This window comes from Macrotis lagotis, chromosome 1 (genome assembly GCF_037893015.1).
Source record: "Macrotis lagotis isolate mMagLag1 chromosome 1, bilby.v1.9.chrom.fasta, whole genome shotgun sequence".
NCBI classification, from domain to species: Eukaryota; Metazoa; Chordata; class Mammalia; order Peramelemorphia; family Peramelidae; genus Macrotis; species Macrotis lagotis.
Window position 1 is genome coordinate 311810518 of NC_133658.1, and position 16750 is coordinate 311827267.

Genomic DNA, 16750 nt, shown 5'->3' on the forward strand with positions numbered 1-16750 from the left:
TGGGAGTTCTGGAACTTGGCTATAATATTCCTGGGGGTTCGTTTTTTGGGATCTCTTTCTCCGGGAGATCGGTGGATTCTCTCCATTTCTATTTTGCCCTCTGCTTCTAGAATATCAGGGCAATTTTCCTGTAGTAATTCTTTGAAAATGATGTCAAGGCTCTTTTCCTGATCATGACTTTCAGGTATTACAATAATTTTTAAATTATCTTTCCTAAGTCTGTTGTCCATATCAGTTGTTTTTTCAATGAGATATTTCACATTTTCTTCTAATTTTTCATTTCTTTGGTTTTGAAGTATTGATTCCTGATTTCTGGTAAATTCATCAATCTCCCTGAATTCTATTCTTTGTCTGAAGGATTTGTTCTCCTCAGAGAGTTTTCTTATCTCTTTTTCCATCTGGCCAATTTTGCTTTTTAAAGCATTCTTCTCCTCAATAACTTTTTGAACTGTTTTATCCATTTGTCCTAAGCTGGTTTTTAGTATGCTATTTTCTTCAGCATTTTTTTGGATTTCCTTGACTAAGCTGCTGACTTCATTTTCATGTTTTTCCTGCATCTCTCTCCTTTCTTTTCCCAGTTTTTCTTCCAACTCCCTCATTTGATTTTCAAAGTCTTTTTTGAGCTCTGTCATAGCCTGAGCCCAATTTCTGTTTTTCTTGGAGTCTTTAAATGTAGGAGCTTCTGCTTCCTCATCTTCAGACTGAGTATTTTGATCCTTCTTGGGCTCATTTGCAAAATATTTTTCAATAGTCTTCCTTTTGTTTCTCTGCTTGCTCATTTTCCCAGCCTGGGCCTGGTTTTGGGGTGCTTCCTGAGCTTTTGGGGCACTCCCACAAGGGTCTCAGTGTGTGAGGCTCTGTCCTCCCTCCTGGTCTGTGAATGACCATATGCACCCCCCCCCTCTGCAACGGGGCCAAGGTGGGGGGGCCGCTGCTGTTCTATTGGGGGGGGCCTAGACTGCGATCAGGATCTGAATGTGGTCAGAGCCCCAGAGCCCTGTTCCAGAGGCAGAGGACAGAAGAACTCTCCAGAAAGAATTTCAAGGGAGAAATTTTATCACCACCCTAAGAACCTGGAGTGAGTTTTCTCAGAAGACTATTAATGTATGCATTCCTAACCATAATATATATTTTCTTTTTTTTTCTCTTTTGCAAGGCAACAGGATTAAGTGACTTGTCCAAGATCACACAGCTAGGTAATTATTAAGTGTCTGAGGCTGAATTTGAACTCAGGTCCTCCTGACTCCAGGGCCAGTGTTCTGTCCACTGTGACACCTAGCTACTGCCATAATGCATTATTTAAAAAATATATATTAGTATAGTTTGTTTTAAAAATATAAAAAGAAAAAATTAAGTAAAATTGAATCTAATAGAATGTCACATTCCCAACCCATAATCCCCTATTCCTCCATGATATATATATATATATATTATATATATATATATATTTTTTTTTTAAGAAATCCTGATTTATAATGGAAATCTTTGAGAGGTTATAGAAGGCACAAATACCAACCTTTCATCTTTATGATGAAAATCTTTTTCTATAGTTCTCCAGTTTTGTGTAAAAATAGAATGGGGGGGGAAGCTTTTAATAGCATATAATCTCACATTCAAGTCCTCCTCTGATACCTTATATTGCAGGATAGAGGGGATTGGGTTTTCATAAGGCTATATGGGCAGAACACTTGTTCTGGGAAATCCCACTAACTGGGATTTGGTGATAGATTGCATGTCTGTTGTATAAAGGTCAATCTCACCAAATTCAGAGAAGTTCATTGGAAAAAGAGGAGCTGGGGGTTGGAGGTTTAGCTAGATGATCTCGAGAGTACCTTCCAGCTCAGAATCTCATGATCATTAGTGTGCTGGTCAGGTTCAGGATGTCAAGGAACACATAATCTCACACTAAAGTAATTGAACCATAGTGTATATTGAATAATATATAAACTTTGTACTCATACAGAATACTTATACTCATATTGAAAGGCTAAAAGGAGAGGTGCAATAGTTCCTCTCTGCCTAGAGATCTGAGAAAATTTAAGAAGACTCAGAGCTCTTTCCTTTGTCTAGACCAGGGAAATAAAGTTTCATGGGCAACTGTCCCCAGAGAGAAGCTATCCACACACAGTTTGACCATCTGGTGGGTCCACAGATTTCAGGGGCTGCTTACTTATTTTTTTTATTGATGCCTTTTGTTTTTTAAGTAACATTGATTTTTCCCATCTCCCCCAACACAATAAGCCATTTCTTGTTAAAAATAAGAGAAAGATTTAAAAAAGGAAAAAAAAAACCCAGTTCAACAGATCCAACAATAAATTAGACATTATATATGTATATAACATTAGACAGTACATATATATGTATATAATATTCCTACCTCTCTATTAAAGGAGAGAAGTTCATTTTTTCAATCGTTTTCTGAGTTATTATAATTTTCTGGTTATAATAATTATATTGCATTCAGTTTTGTTTTTCTGTTTTTTTCCAATTGTTAGTCATTGTGTTTTCTTAGTTCTGCTTTCTTTATGCTATATCAGTTCATATTAAACTTCATTTTTTCTGAATTCTTCACATCTACTATTCATTATTCTAATCTATGATATTTATGTACTATTATTTGTTTAGACATTCTTTAATCAGCAGGTACCTGTTTTATTTCTAGTTCTTTGCTACCATGAAAAAATGTTTTAAATATTTTGGCATATGTGAGTCCTTTCTGTTTGATTTTTATCTCCTTGAGGTATATGCCTAAGTCTACTTTATAAAAAAGGGTAAGAATTTTAATGACTTTTTTTTATCATAATATCAAGTTGTTTACCAAAATGAGCAAAATAATTCATGGCTCCATCAACTGTATGGGGGAGTAATGTGTATGTCTTTTTACCAACCAACAATGTATTTGTCCCTGTTTTCCCAAAGAGTTGTTTGATTTTGTAGGGAACTGAACAACAAAGAATGAAGCCTCTTACAAATGTGCTAATCTTGATTAAATCACTAAACACTGGTATTTCTATATTCCTTAAAGATTCCTTTAGGGGTTGTGCTCATGAATATTCATAAGTCACTCCAGCTGTCTCTATCATCTTCTTCCAGATTGAAGGGGCTGATTTAACAGAGCTGCATCAATTAGGTTAGCCTCTAGAAGATGAATATTTTGGTCACTGAGAAGAGAAAGGCATGGTGTAAAAGAAGGTGTGCTTCATGAAGTTTTTTTGGGGGGAGAGGGTGTTGCAAGGCAATGGGATTAAGTGACTTGCCAAAGTCTTATAGCTAGGTAGTTATTAAGTGTCTGAGGTTGGATTTGAACTGAGGTCCTCCTGACTCCAGGGCCAGTGCTCTATCCACCACACCACCTAGCTGCCCCAATCTTGAGGTTTTAAATCAGATGCTTACAATGAATAAAAACCTATCATTTTATTTTGTTGAACCTCAGTTTCTTCAGTTATAAAATCAAAATCTTGAATAAGATTATTTTCTCCAATGTCCTTTTCTGCTCTAAAGCTATGATTTTATGAACGTTTAGAAATTAACTATTGCTATGTAAAAGGGGTTGTCACATCTATCAAATAAGGGACAAATTCATGCTTCCTTGAATAATAATAATAGTTCTTTATAAAAGCAATACATTTGACTAAGCAAAATAAAGCAGTCTAAAAGCAGTTCATATAGTTTTTGTGTGATGGATCTGGTGAAGCTTATAGGTCTCGATATCTGACCAGTTATCTTTAAAATTCTATTTTTTTCCAATTAAATATACAAAGGTGGTTATTTACAGTCATCATTTTCCAAACTTTTGAGTTCTACATTTTTTACCTCCCTTTCCTCCTTTCCCACCATGACAACAAACTATCTTATATAGGTTGTACATGTATAATTGTGTTTAACGTATTTCCACATTAGTCATATTGTGAAAGAGGAATTAGAACTAAGGGGAAAAAATCATGAGAAAGAAAGAAAAAACATAAATAAGTTTAAAAAAAGTAAGCATAGTATGCTTTGCTCTGTATTCTGACTTCATAGTATTTTTCTCTGATTGTGGATGGCAATTTCCATAGCAGGTCTCTCAGGATTGTCCTTAAACACCAAACTGCTGAGAACTCCATCCATCTTAGTTGATCATCTCACAATGTTACTGTTAATGTGTACAATGTTCTTCTGGCTCTGCTCACTTCATTCAGCATCAGTTTGTGCAAGTTTTTTCAGGTTTTTCTAAATTCTGGTCACATATGATTTTTTTACAGAATAATAGAACTCCATCACATTCTTATATCACAACTTGCTGATCCCCTCCTTTTGTTTTTTGGATTTTGCAAGGCAGTGGGGTTAAGTGACTTGCCCAAGGTCATACAGCTAGGTAATTATTAAGTGTCTGAGGCCAGGTTCTGAGTGTCTGAGTCAGATTCTCCTGACTCTAGGGCTGGTGCTCTATCCACTACACCACCTAGCTGCCCAGATCCTCTCCATTTTCAATTCTTTGCACTACAAAAAAGAGCTGCTATATTTTTGTAATATAGGTTTTTTTCCCCCTTTTTTATGATCTCTTTGGAATATAGACCTAGTAGTGATATCGCTGGATTAAAGGGTATGCAGAATTTTATTGCCCTTTAGTCATATTCCAAATTGTTCTCCAGGATAGTTATCTTGGATTCAAGAATACTACTGTTCTTGCATCTGTATTCAAGAACACTACTATCAAATTTAATGGGTCTGATTTGTTGTTGTTTAGTCCTTTCAGTTGAGTTCAATTCTTTATGACCCCATGGAGGGGAGTTGTTTGCTGATTCCTTTACCAGCTCATTTTACCTGTGAGGAAATGACTCGTCCAGGGTAACTAACACAGCTAGTAAGTCATATTTGAATTCATAAAGATTAGTCTTCTTGAGTCTAGGCCCAAATAGCAATGAGTCTAATAATAATAGTAATTTGGAGCTAGTGATGAAGTTAAACTGTTTTTCAAGATATACACAACTGCAATGTGATACCATGCAAATATAAGTGATTTCTTTTGGTAATAATCTTGGACTTCTAATACTCTTGTGGTTTGTTGCCTACATTCATCATAGAAGAAGAGGCTAAATTTAAGTTAGAGATTAGGGAGAATTAAGTTTTTTTTTCCCCTACAATTTCACAGACCCCATGAAATGTATCCATGGAACCTTTCGGGGTTCATGGGATCCAGGTTAAGATTGTCTTGTCTTAAAGCTGTCTTCTGGCAGGAAGTCTCTTTAAGACATCTTTGATAAAATGACTAAAATAAAAATGTTTTACATGATTGCACATGTATAACATATTGAATTGCTTACCCTCTCTTTGGGAAAGGGGGAGGGGAGAAATGATAGAATTTTGAACTTGACTTAAAAAAACTCAAATGTTCAAAAATTATTTTAACATGTAATTGGGGAAAAATAAAGTATTAATAAATAATTTTTAAAAGATTATTTTGACAAATGTAACAATTCTCTAATTATTAATGTTAAGCAAACCATAAAATAGGGATATGTATGTATGTTACCTAAAGATATTCAGCATTATCATGTAATATATCTTATTCAAAGTCCAAATGAAGATTATATGTTCTTCTAGTTTGCAGATGTTATTATAGTGATTATCTCAAACCCTATAATACAGGAATTGCTTCAGTGTAATATATCCTAACTCAAGGGATTTGTCTAATAATCAAAACAGGGAAAACTAAATGGATTAAAAAATTCTTAATGTCCAGACCATGATATTCAGTTGTGTGACTAAGCCACACAACTGAATTAATATGCCTAATCATTTACCTAGCAGGGGAACTGATTGAAGTGATGAATTGGGTCTATCAATGAATAATAAGAATGTTTTAATCATACTAAACATATAGTACTTTAAAGTTTGCAAAGTACTTTACATATGTTATCTCCTTTGATTCTTACAACTCTAGGAGGTTTGTTATTGTTATTATCCCCATTTTACAGGTAAACAACTAACTAAGGCAGATATAAAGTGACTTGTCCTTGGTTATATATCAAGTGAGTATCTAAGGGAGGATTTGAATTTAGCTTTCTATTTCCACGTTCAACACTCTATCTAATAAGAGGAAGAGAGTGATTAAATTTGGGAAACTGTACCTTGCTAATAATAAGACTCTTTTTTTAATTATTATTATTATTACAGAAAACTAATGGTATCATGGTACAGTGGAAAGAGTAGTAGAATTGTAGACCAAGAACATGGGTTTCAATCCCTATTCTGCCCTCTGTGGTGTTGAGCATCATTTAATTTCTCTGTGCCTCAGAGTCTTCCTCAGTAAAATGAGAAAGGGGGTGAGGAGGAAGTAGGGTAACAGCTGGGCAGTTCAATAGATAAAGAATCTGGCCTAAAGTCAGGAAAACTCTTTTTCCCGGGGTTCAAATCTGCCCTCAGACAGGTACTAGCTGTGTGACCCTGGACAAGTCATTTAACTCTGTGTTTCTCAGTTTCCTCATCAGTAAATTGAGCTGGAAAAGGAAATGGCAAACTACTTCAGCATTAATACCAAGAAAACCCCAAATGGGTCTCAAAGAGTCAGAAGACAATTACTAGGCCTATATCCAGAAGAAATCATTAAAAAGGGGAAAGGTCCCACATGTTCCAAAATATTCATGGCAGCTTTTTTTGTAGTGGCAAAGAATTGGAAATTGAGGGGATATCCATCAATTGGTAAATGGCTGAACAAGTTACAGTATATAAATGTTATGGACTACTATTGTTCTATAAGAAATACTGAATGGTCAGACTCTAGAGAAGCATGCAATGAATTACAGGATCTGATGCTAAGCAAAGGGAGCAAAACCAAGAGAACATTATACACATTAATAACAACATTGTGAGTTGATCAACCTTGATAGAATGCAGCTCCTCTCAGCAGCTCAGGTGAGACATGTCATGAACAATGCTGTCCACATCCAGAGGAAGAAAAACAAAACAAAACAGAATAAAACAACCCCCCCAAACCCTACAGAATTAACGTGAACATTACATTCACTTTTAAAAAATTTCTCTTATGTATTTCTTTGTCTCATGGATTTCTTTCTTTTCCCTTAATCCTAATTCCTAATTCTGTAAACATGATAAACATAAATGTGTATGTATAATATTCACCTGACTGTTCACTGCTAAGGGGAGGGGGTGGGAAGAGGAATGGAAGAAAATCATGTACCTTAAAAATATGCATATGCATGTGGATGAATGTTGAAAAACTTTCACAATGTATAACTGGAAAAATAAAATAAAATATTTTTTAAAAAAATAAAACTTCCAGGGGCGGCTAGGTGGCGCAGTGGATAAAGCACTGGCCCTGGAGTCAGGAGTACCTGGGTTCAAATCTGGTCTCAGACACTTAATAATTACCTAGCTGTGTGGCCTTGGGCAAGCCACTTAACCCCATTTGCCTTGCAAAAAAACCCCCTAAAAATAAATAAATAGATACATAGATAAATAAACAAACAAACAAATAAAAATAAAAAAATAAAACTTCCTCAGACAACAGCAAAAAAAAAAAAGAATTGGACAACAACAATAAATAGTTCCTTCCAATTCTACACTATGTTGTATGATTCTAGCAATGCTCTATGGCTGTGAATCTTGGAATATCACGATCTCTGAAGAATTGAATAATTATTTTATGTATTTTTAAAACTTCTTTCAGATAGGCTTTCAGACTAGGCTTTAGCTTTACTAAGGCACCTAAGGAGTCCATATCACCAAAAAAGTTAAAAGCCCCTGGTGACAAATGCAATCACTGAGGAATTGTATGACCTGACAAAAGAGTTATATACTATTCATATGGTAAGACAGTATGAGGTATAACCAAAGGAGATAGTCTGAGGGCTACAATAGTTCATACAAACTGGTAAAAAAAAAAAAGACATAGAACCTGGACAATAGTCACACAGGATGAGATGGAATAGATGGATTGAGATTTGTTCTAATGGCAGGAATTCCTACATCCATGAATTCACAGATCCACTGAAGTACAATGAAATCATATTTCTCTATCATTTCATAATTTAATTGCCTTTCACACAATAACCATGCAAAGCAAGCGAGGTAAATATTATGTGTCCCATTTTACAATGGAAGAAACTGAGGCTCACTAGGTTAACCCAAGATCATGAAGATAGGAAACATCAGAGCAAAGACACAAATTCAGGCCCCCAATCCAGGCTTCTAGACTGACTTTGTATAACCTGTTCATTCTTCTGGTTACTTTTTTCCCTAAACAACATAAAAATCACATGCATTTGAAGAAGTGCCAAGACCCAACAAAACAGAATAACTTGTGAAGCACTCTGTGATCCAGATGTCATATATAAAGAAGGGACATGAATGAAGCTACTGGGATTTCCAAGTGACTTTTTCAGGGGCAAAGTAAATTATTTCCTTTAATTCTCCCTAAGGTATTTAATTAAGGATAACTTATGTCCTAATTATAAGAGTGAACAAGAAAGGGCTTTAAATAGCCAGCCTGGTTTACAGAGTACCTAATACCTGTAATTAACAAGGACCTTTTCCCAAGTAATTGCATATTTGTGAGCATAGACTCCTATTGTCCCTTTATATTCCTGAAGAAAAGATCTGGTGAAACATCAGAAATTACACAGAAAGTTAAACAAGGTTTCTCATTTGTGACACAATCTTTTTGTATTTTTTCTTTTTGTTTTTTCTTATTCTTAATTTAGTTTAAGTTAATGGCAGTTGGGGGGGTCAGCGAGGTGGTACAGTGGATAGAGCACCAGCCCTTGGAGTCAGGAGGATCTGAGTTCAAATCCAGCATCAAACACTTAAAAATTAACTAGCTGGTGACCTTGGGTAAGTTACTTAACCCCATTGTCTTGCAAAAAAAAAAAGATAATGGTAGTTCATATTTATCTCATGCTTTTTAAAGATTTATTTTCCCAAATATTATTTCATTTGATCCTCATAAAATACAAGGATTATTAATCCCATTTTGCAGAAGGGGAAAATTACCAGAGTAATTGAGTAATTTTCCCAAGGTCACACAGTTAGCAATTGTTACGGATGGGACTACCTCTAGTTTCACTCATATCTAGTATTTTTCACCACACAATATATCATAACAGGAAATATCACCTGTGTTTCTATAAGCATTTGGCAATTTTCATCACAGTCTGTCTAATATTAACTATCAACATATTTTTTCCTAAACACTATATATTCAGATTCTACTAGGTGCTAGAAAGCCTAGAAGAGCAAACCATTGGGGGATTCCTTCCTTCTGCCCTAGCCTGCTCCTTTCTCAGATTCCAGTGGAATCTCTTCTTCCCCTCAATCCAGTTTATAGTGTTTTGATGAATTCACTACTGCAACATTTTTGATAAAATGAATACTTGGCTCTGTCACTAAGCTTGGTGGTTCATTAGGGCTGTCTGCCTGCCCTTCTTCTAAATCCTCCAGACCTCTGGACTTTGTCATTTGCCCCAGAGCAGCTCCCTAAGAACCATTTTATCCTTTTTTGTAGTTGAACTCTACTATCTATCTATCTATCTATCTATCTATCTATCTATCTATCTATCTATCTGTTATCTCCCCCAATTAAAACATGGATTTTTTTGAGAGCAGGATCTATTTTGCTTTTTCTATTTGTATCTCTGGTGTTAAGCTATATAGTAAATACTTAGAGTGATTTTTTTCTTTCTTTCATTAATTAATTAATCTGCAACTGAGGTATAACTCAGGCTTTGTCCCAGAGGAGTAGCATCCAGAGGATGTATTTTCTTCCTATAGAGGTACTCTAACTCAATGGCCATTGTTTCCTTGCCCACCTCCCCAACCCCATTGAAGTTTCCCAGTTATTGAAGTTTCTTCCCTTTATTGACCCTAGGGTACTATTATCAGGATTCCCATACCAAGACCACCCCTCTCTTTTTAGAAACATTTTTTTGGGGGTGAGGTAATTAGGTTAGGTGACTTGCCCAGAGTCACACAGCTGTCACTGAGCTTGGACAAACATGCAGGAACCATGTTCTACTCATGAAATCTTTCTGTGAATCAGATCTGTCTCCTTCTTGCTGTTACATCTAATTGTCAGGGTTACAGACCACTATAAATATATTGCTATAAGTATTAAGATTTGGCTTCACTAAATCGGGTCTCTTCCATCTGAAAGCAAGCCCTAGTACATGTGTCTAGTTTCCCTCTTCAATGAATTAAAGAAGCATTTTGTTTATGACTGCTGTTATTGCTATTTTTATTTATGTTTTTGCAAAGCAAATGGGGCCAAGTGGCCTGCCCAAGGCCACACAGCTAGATAATTATTAAGTGTCTGAGATCAGATTTGAACCCAGGTACTCCTGACTCCAGGGCTGGTGCTCTATCCACTATGCCACCTAGCGGCCCCTTTATTTTAATTTCTTAGAGAGTTAATAGTGGTTGTGATAACCTGTGCAAACTTGTTATTTTTTCAGAGTTAACTGTGGTCGTGATAACCTGGAATTAACAGAGGTTGCATAACCTTTGAGACTCTTTGATCATTTCTTTTTTTATATATTTTTTATTTTCTTTTAGGTTTTTGCAAGGCAGTGGGGTTAAGTGGCTTACCCAAGGCCACAGCTAGGTAATTATTAAGTGTCTGAGGTCAGATTTGAACTCAGGTATTCCTGACTCCAGGGCCGGTGCCCTATCCATTTCTCCACCTAGCCACCCCTGATCATTTATTTTCAAAGATGACACTATCCATGAAGTTCCTCCTTCCCATTAGGTCTACCTTTACTGGGGTTCATCTTCTCCCACTGCCTTGTTCCTTATGTTTTACCTTTTCCCCCAACTTTTCCCAGGGTTTGGAGGTCATGACTTAGCTTCTCTGAGGAGGTATAGGCCAGATTCTCTAAAATACTACACATTCTTACCCTGGTATAATTGAAGTTCTCCAGGGTGAACTGTTCATTGACCATCCACTTCTCCCTCCAACTAAATTTGCTCCAAATGCCAAAATAATAATTTAAATCTCTACATATATTCCTTAAAACCACTTGATAGAGGGTTGGGGGTGGGATCTTTTAAAGCAGACAAATTAGAACACTGCCTAATATTGAGGGAATAGTACAATTCAAAATTTTCTGTATTTTTATTCCTAAATGTCAGGGTAATTTTTTAAAATTTTATTTTTTCAACTTATATGTAGTCTTCAGCATTCCTTTTTTGGTAAAATTTTGAGTTACACATTTTTCTGCCTCCCTCCTTTCCCTCCCCCTCCTCATGACATCAAATATTATGATATAGGTTATATATGTACAATCATGTTTGACATATTTACATATTAGTCATATTGTGAAAGAAGAATCAGAACAAAAGGGAAAAACATCACAAGAAAGAAATAAACACAAAATAAATTTTAAAAAGTGAAAATAGTATGCTTTGGTATGCATTCAGACTCCATAGTTTTTTCTCTGGATGTGGATGGCTTTTTCAATCACAAATCTTTTAGTATTGTTTTTGTTCAGTGACTATAACTTTTATTTAAAGAGAGAATAGCTGGGATGAGTGCCATTCTTTCTCCTACTTGTCCATGTGACTTTCATGTGACTTCTAGTGAATGATGAAAGGAGCACTGAACCAAGAGTCAAGACATCCTGACCCATCATTAACATAACATATATTTCAACCATTTCTTGTATCCTTATTTCAAAGATCTATGATTTTGTGTGGGTACTTTCTTCCCCCAAGGCAATCATAGTAAGTGTTCTTTGAGAATTACTTTGGATGAAAAATCAATCATTCTGCAGTCAACTGAATGATGAACTTCTCTGGATTTGATTTGTCTCAGTCTCAGATGATAGACCTAGATCCATCCCTTGACCCGTACTTGAAGCTTTTCTGGCTTGATAGGACCTACTAGGGCTTGTGCTTCTAGGGCCTTGCATCTGAGGTCATACCTCAATGCAACAACAACTCACTTCCACCTGAATTTGTATAGATGTTCATCATGATCAATTGTATTTCAGGTTCCATACATTGGATAGAATGTATCATCTCCAAACAATTATAATTCTTTTGGTTTGCATTGCAACTGTTTGGTTTCTAATGTTGCCCCTTTTCTTAGTGAAGTCCTCAAAGAACTTAGTATATAGGGTGTATAGTAAATAGTATATAGGTGTTTACAAAAGTGAATTTGAAGGTAAATTGCAATCATGTCAACATCCCAGTGACTAAAATGGTAACAGGCAAATTTGAAGGGAGAGGCAATAGCATCACATTTCTTTAGACCAGGGTTGTCCAAAACGCAACTGGCAGTGTGATTTTATGCAACCCTATGAGGGTTTACTAAATGGTGTAGTAAAGGAAGCTGAGCTGTTGGGAACAATTCATGGGGTTATTGTGAATGCCAGAGTCTTGTCTTGCTAAATGCCACAGGAATGGGAGTGGATTATAGACTGGAAAGGTATTTTAGGCACTGGTGTTTTGGTGAATCTAAAGGAAGCACTTGGGGATCTTGATGGAGTACTTGTCTCCTTTGTCTTCCTTGTCTCCCACCCCTCCAGCTCTGGCCTGGGGAAGATTGAGGGAGTCCAGAACTGGGACTCAATATAAGAGTACAGGAAGGGGACTCAACATATGAGTCCAAGAAAGGGACTCTATACTGATGTACTGCAGAGCTCTCACTAAAACAGTAAATCAAAATATATTTTCTATAGTTTCAATAAAAATTTTTAAAAATAAGGTATTACTTAAGTAAGCCCTGCCTTAGACTATAACGGAGACAGTCTGGGACCCTGAATTCAAGAACTTTAAGGACAGTCTTTCTACCCCTCTCTGCCCTAATTCCGTTTGTGGATTTAGCCTGAAGCCATTATTAAGGGCAGTAATCACTGTGGTGAAGGGTCCTACTTTCCTTTTTGACATCGATTACTGATCAACTACCACCAAACTTTGGGTAAGATTATGAATTCCAGGAGTGGCAGTACCTTCTGGACAACCCATCCTGCTTTCAACCCAGTTCCCTTATCAGGGCTGTCCAACCTTAGGTTATCTTAGGGATGCATTAAAATAAAATAATTATTTGAGGGCCACACCCAATTAAATACAGCACACTAATATAGTAGTTAATTTGTAGTCTTACCTTAGGTTTAGCAAATGCTATGAAAAGTCATTGGTACTTTTAACTTCTTAAAAAGTGGGGAAACTTGCATTATCAATACGACAGATATGAAGGGTGAAAGCAAACACAAAACAACAAAGTGACAGCACAACACTATAAAGGTAGGTTCGTATTGACTAGTCTGCATCATACATACAGAATGCATCCCACAGATTGATTGAAAATTCTGTGCAATATGTTTCATCCTTAATACTGCTTAAAAGCACCAGAGAAAATTAACATTGAAATTATTTATTAATGATAGAATTGAAAAATCTAATATGCATTCCATGTAAATTATTTTTTATTTTTGCTGCTTGTGAAAATTGAAACCCACAGGCAGGGTCCCATAAAATTGCACTGCAGGCTGCATGAGGCCTTTGGTTGTATTTTGGACAGCCCTACCCTACATCATTCAACCATGAATGGAATTCATCCATTGTGGAGAAAAGTGGCAAGTGTTTCTGTAGGTGCTGAAGCCACAGCTACTAAATAACTAGAAAAGAAAGTTTTTTCCAATAATGTTTTTGTCAATAATGTCTTTGGTATTGTCATGGTTCAACATCAGGGACTCCTATGACTTTATCTGAGGAAATATTAAAGAAGAAACATTATTACTATCTACTTTGCTATCTATGTATGTACTTTGCTATTACTATCTACTTTACTATCTAGATATGCTATCTACTCCAATGGGACCTTTCCATTTGACTTAAAGTTGAAATCTTGTAAATGTGTTGTTCTCACTTTAGAATGTGAGCTCCTAGGGGCTGCTAGGTAGCCCAGTGGATAGAGCACTGGCCCTGGAGTCAGGAGGACCTTTCAAACTCAGCCTCAGATAATAATTACCTAGCTGTGTGACCTTGGACAAATCATTTAATCTTAAAATCTTTAACCTTTTTAGCCTTGCAAAAACAAAACAAAAAGCCAAACAAACAGAAAAAGATTGTGAGCTCTTTGAGTTGTCTTGTTTTTATTTATACCCCCAGAATTTAGCACAAAGTTTTGCACATATATATGTTTCTTTATTCACTCACTCATTCATTCATTCAACTTCATTTCATTCAGTCTTTTTGTTCCCAGAGATTGAATCAATACACCCAAAGGTTATTTTGGCAGAGGAATGCATTTTTGGTTTCCAAGGTAAAATGAGTGGTAAAATTGCCCAAGTTCCATTTGATCACTTCTCTTTTGAACGTAAATGTTATTCTCTTGATTCTCTCTCCTCTCTCCACTCTTCCATACACTTGTCTAGATTGATCAGTTGAAAACTCCTGATACAGTCAAATTTAGATATTAATCAAGTCAAACTTCGGTTTCTTTCAGGACTAGGAAAAAGCAATCTCTCTCTAGAACTAAAAACCCAGGTTATTGGTTAGGGTTTCAGACTTGTATCTTGCCTTCAGGGTTAAAACCTGTCCACATATCTAGTTATATTTTAGGGGGAATATTGGACAGAGAAGTAAGTTTCATAATTATTAATCTGTACCCTCTGTACTGACCATGTATCTCTTCCCACTCTCACCCCCTTCATCCTTCCCACAGTCCAAGCTAAGAAATGAGGTTAAAGAAATTTTAGTAGAGTAACCTTGCCTCTCCCAGACAAGGATTGGTAAATCTCTGCCCCAAGGCACAAAGCCACCATCAACAAAATAATGGATTTTAGTCAGAAAGAATTGTCTTTGACCTGTCACCCCTTATCTGCATACCAGCTCCTCTCTTGAGCTACCCACCCCCACTTACATCTCCCTATATCCTCCTTAAAAGTTCAATTCACTTCTCTTTTAAGCTATTCCTCTGACTTTGGAGGATAGACTGCTCTGGGGATCCCTGTCCCTTTTCTCTACTTATCCCCTGCTTGCTTGTCTTCCTGTGAAGGCAGCCTGTTCTGGGGGAACGAGATCCCCCCCAAAACCTCTCACACTCGTTTCTCCCTCTTGGCTGTCCATGATATTCTCACCAACTCAGCTTGTGACTTTCTTCTTTACTTAACTCCACTATTTATACTGACACTATCTTGCTGTTTCTCCAAAGAACTTAACCTGTGAACCTTATGTAGTAATTTATGAATTTTTTGTAGTAACTTGTAACCTTTTGTGCAACCTGCCAATTAAAATTTAAGCCTTTTCTTATCCTCCTGAGTTAGAGTTAATGATTTCTTCTCCCCAAATGAACCCACATAGAACTTTAAGCTCCCTTTTCTCCCAAGCCCTTTTCTCCCAGCTCTGTCCTTAATCCCCTCCCCTGAAGTTCATTTTCCCATCTTCAATATGAGCACATGCAGAATATTTATTCTACATAACAAGTGCAAGGTAGTTTAAGGAAGTAGAGTACTAGTCATTGAAGGAGGGAGGAGGGGGAATCAGGAATGATCATGTAGGAAAGTATAGTTTAAGCTGGGTTTTGAAGAAAGTAAGGGTTTCTATCAGGCAGAGATGAAGGAAAGAATTCAAAAGCCAGTTAGGCTAGACCTAAGAGTGTGGAAAGGGGAGCAAATAAAACTTGAAAGGTAGTAAGCAAGGTAGTCAAAGACTCTAAAAACTAAACAATGAAAATTTTACATTATTCTAGAGACTGGTGTTTTATTAAATAGGAAAGTGCTGTGATGAGAATTTTGCTTAGGGGAAATAATTTTGTTATCTAATTTGGATGATGAAATAGAATGATGATAAACTTGAACTAGGCCAACTGATAAGGAGCTCATTGTAATAGTTCAGGTGAGAAGTAATGAAATTCTGAACTAAGGTGATAGCGGTGGTAGAAAATATATTCTGGTAATTCTTTCTTTGTTTTAGATGATAGGATTATATAAAACTTAGACCTAGGAGGAACCTTAAAGATCATCAAAGCCCTCTTTTTCATGGATGAAGAAACTGAGGCCCTGAGAGTTGAAGTGAAAGATTGTTATTCTTGTGTTTTTATATTTCTTGTATTTATATTTCTTTGTAACTTTCAAATCAATCAGTGGGTATTTGCAATATACACTTGTGAAAGTATCCCTGAGATTAATGTCTATTTTCTATGTTATCCTACCAAGCAGGTGCTCTAAACACAGAGAAAACCTGTTTGCCAAAGGAACCAATAGGATATGCAGGGAGTCAGTGTTGCTTACTCCCAGATGCTTTTGAATGTTTGATGACTGACTTTGTTGAGCTTCACACATCACACAAACCTAAACCAGTCTTTTGATCGACAATCCTACGAAACATCCAGTTTTTATGTCCTACCTGTTTCTGGGAAAAGCTGTCTACTCTTTACCCTAACTTTCTCCAAAACTACCTTTCCTAGGCTGTGGAGTTCTTATATTTTGTACTAGGTAATTTATACTTTGTACTAGGGTTTGATTTTCCTCAAATAAAACTTTTCTACTTTTAATTCAGCTTGGCCTCCTCTTCAGTTTGAGGGATAGGCTTCACCCAGTTGATACCTCCTTTGTGCCTCAGCATATGGGAATATAAAGACAAAAAAGTAATATCTGCTGCCCTCCAGAAGCTTACATTCTACAACCTATACAAATATAAACATATAAATAAAATACAGAATAAATTCATAAATGTAAAATAATACATTAATAAATAAAATGCAGAATAAGTACAAAAATACAAGATGATATGGTGGAATCAGCCACATCTA